Genomic DNA, 3,407 nt, shown 5'->3' on the forward strand with positions numbered 1-3,407 from the left:
ACGGGAGGACGTCCTCCTTCTCCGACGACGGGAGGACGTCCTCCTTCTCCGACGACGGGAGGCGGATCGAAGCGTCGGACGACTTGCGATCTCGCCGTCACGTACGAACGTTCTACGAGAACTTTACGTCCCGCTTTAGTTCGAGATTCAGAGAACTTCATCTGGGACGGATTAGAGACGGATTCTGCCCCTCGTCACATCAAGCCGTTCACGTTTGATTAACCCCGATCTGACGGGGGGAGGGGGGATGGGGATGGGGGGAGGGGTCACTGCCCAGGAGAATTTGGACAAACATGAAGACGACAAAGACATTCGCGTAAAAAGCGGTGCCTTCATTCAACCCTGTTTCCTGATGGAGGGGCAGAATTCATCTCGGGGGGGGGGGGGGCATGCTTTGGATTTTAGAGTCGGGGTGGGCGGCCGAGGCTGCAGGCTTCAGGGTGAAGTCTTTGAAACGCCCCCTGCTGGTGAGTGTTAGCATGCTTTGGGTGGAGGAGGAGGTGAAGGAGGAGGAGGAGGAGGAGGAGGAGGAGGAGGTGGAGCCACCCGGCGAGCTGGGACGGTAGGAAGGACTCGAGCTCTGCTGCGACTCCAGTTGCTCGTTTCTCTGCATCCAAACATGGATGAAAGTATCATGAAGCGGATCGAACCAAAGTCCGGGGGGGGGACGGGAAGTGACGAGGACGTTAACGGAAGACAGGAAGTGACGAGGACGTTAACGGAAGACAGGAAGTGACGAGGACGTTAACGGAAGACAGGAAGTGACGAGGACGTTAACGGAAGACAGGAAGTGACGAGGACGTTAACGGACGACTCAAACGATTCGTACAACTTCAAAGTAAAGAAACGAGCAAAAACTGCGATCGCAGCGTCCTTCGACCGGCGGAGGAGGTGCAGTGATAAGCAGCAGTGGATGGACCTCCGGGAGGAGGAGGAGCAGGAGGAGCAGGAGCAGAGTGAGCAGGAGGAGGAGAGTAAGCAGGAGAAGGAGCAGGAGGAGGAGCAGGAGGTGATCCAGTGAAGAAAGAAACAGATGGAAAAGAAAAAGAATCATGTTGCATAATCAAGCTGTTTATTTCCTGCGTGGGATGAAGAACACAAAAGAAGATGCCGAGATGCGTTTCTAGTCGAACATCCTTCAGCTGTGATGTCATCCTTCAGCTGTGATGTCATCCTTCAGCTGTGATGTCATCGTCTCCTGCCTAAAACTAAAAGTCTTAAAATGCATAAAAAACGCTCCTTTTCTTACCAATTTTCCTCAGAATTACCAGATTTGAGCTTCAACACTGATGCAACAAATAACCTTCAACAAACATACAGCACACTGTAACATCATTTACAACGGCGTCGCCACGGCAACGCGACACGGTCTGAGTGCAGGAATAATGCGATTTACCATCAACAAAGGAAATTTCTTAAATACATACAAAAAGGAACAAAAGCAAATAAAAGACAAAATCAAGAAAACAAGGAAACAGGAAAGTTTTCAACTTGAATCCAGTTCCCAGAAAAACAAACCAAACCGTTCTATTAATGTGGCCTCGATACAAACAATCAGAAAATTCACAACACTAGTTTTTCCTCATTTAATCAATGTTACAAAAGTCCTGCATTATAAAATAGGGCAGCTTTTAAAATCAGTGTAATTAATAAAACTATACAACATAGAAACAGGCGTCGCTGCCTCGTCTCGCCGGACCGAACTAAACTCACCACAGAACCAAACTGCTGCCCAACTATTGCTTTAAACTCTTTTTCATTTTCTCTTTCTTTAAAAATGGTGCAATTTCGTTGTTTTCTTTAAACACGCAGCCAGAAGTCGTTGATTAAATGTTCGGCTGTTTCACAACGGAGGTTTTTTTTGACACTTTATAAAAAAATGTCCGTGCAATTTTTTTGTTTTTATTTCCCTTCACTCTCTTTAAGCCCTGAAGCAGTATTTAGTCTTTTATTTAGTTTTTATTTCATAGTTTTTAACTTGTCATTTCATATTTAGTGCAGATAATTAATGCCCAACTCGTGGCTAAAGGCTCTGCAAGAACGGAGACGGGACAAAACACGCCGAGAGGGGACGACTCCATCGTTGAGACGCTCGCAGCTCGAACAGGAAACGCTTCGTTTCCCCGCCGTCGCCTCAGAAAACGCCGAATCAGCTGTTTTCTGAGTGATGGAGGAGAAGTCGGACTTGTTTAAGGCTCGCAAAGAAATGAAAGAGCCGAATGTTGTATCGCGGCCGTCTGATAGATTATCGAAACAGGAAGTTAGGAAAAAGAAAGCCAGACGCCCTGAGCGGCGCTGCAGGGGCGGGGCTTCAGGGCGGGGCTTCACCGGTTTTAGGGACCGACCGCGGCGGTCACGTGCACGCCAACTTTGGTTGAAAGTAAAGAGAAAAGAAAATATAAACAATATAAGACAAAATAAGTGAGTGCAAGCAGGTATTGCATATTTAACGTCCTCGTTATTCATATCTGGGAACAGAAGAAGAAGAAGAACGAACCCGAAATGAAAACAGGAAGACGTGGAAGGAAAACAGTTTTTTGCTGTTCAGAAAAACGCAGCAACAAACGTAGAAGTCGTGAACACGGTTAACGCAACGAATCTACCGGGAAGTGACGGTTATGAAATCCGCTCCGTTAAAAAGACGAAATTTAGTGAAATGAGCACGTTGTCTTCACAGAACTCAGTTTTATGAGTTTTACCTGATTGACTGGAGAAAGAATTAAAATGAGCTAACGAGTGCTTCGGACCGCTAACTCTAAGCTAACGAGCTAATGACTAACTTAACTTAAACCAAAACACTCCAACAGAAAAGCGTAACTGTTAAACTGAATTAGTTTCAGAACAATACGACCTTAAACAAACTTTAAGCGACTGTTAGCGAACGTTACGTCGTGTTTTTGCAGCTAAATGGTGTTAGCATGTACGTTAGCTAACATGCTCAACAGCTGGAAACGTTGTGTTCACTTTACGGCGTCAATTTTCAGCGGTGAAGAAAATCATCGTCACGTGAACTCGGCGAGGTCACGACGAGTGCTCAGTTCACCAAATGTTGGCGGTGTTGCCATGGAGATGACGGACCTGATCGTAGCTGGTGTAGATTTCACCTGTGAGGACTCGGCTCAGCACTGCAGGTGTGGGGGGGGGGGGGGGCAGTGTGGCCGGACGCTTCGTAATATTCCAGTTAGCCACAAAATCTCCAGAGTGGAGGAAACCAATCAAGGAAACCAATCAAGGAAACGAGGAAAACTCTCCACGTTGGATCTGTCGGGACGGACCGAAGCTGAAGGCACATGGAGGAGGAACGAGAAGGTCGGAGAACTAAAACGTAGAATCAGTCAGAAGGAAGGAAGGAAGGAAGGAAGGAAGGAGGGAAAGAAGGAAGGAAGAAAGGAAGGAGGGAAAGAAGG

At 47.0% G+C, this 3,407-nt stretch overlaps 1 protein-coding gene across 1 annotated transcript in view; it reads right to left on the reverse strand.

Moving 5' to 3' along the window:
- Positions 1–1,055: 1,055 nt before the first annotated feature.
- LOC138614843 (nuclear factor 1 A-type-like) overlaps positions 1,056–3,407 on the reverse strand; it is a gene marked incomplete at its 5' end in the record, with an annotated part of 35,801 nt that continues 33,449 nt past the window's right edge. The window contains one exon of the mRNA XM_069688432.1: positions 1,056–3,407. This exon is cut by the window's right edge and continues 3,026 nt beyond it.

This window comes from Brachyistius frenatus, unplaced genomic scaffold, assembly GCF_029030835.1.
Source record: "Brachyistius frenatus isolate BFR_SWC_R1_liver_20210118 unplaced genomic scaffold, ASM2903083v1 Contig_590, whole genome shotgun sequence".
NCBI classification, from domain to species: Eukaryota; Metazoa; Chordata; class Actinopteri; family Embiotocidae; genus Brachyistius; species Brachyistius frenatus.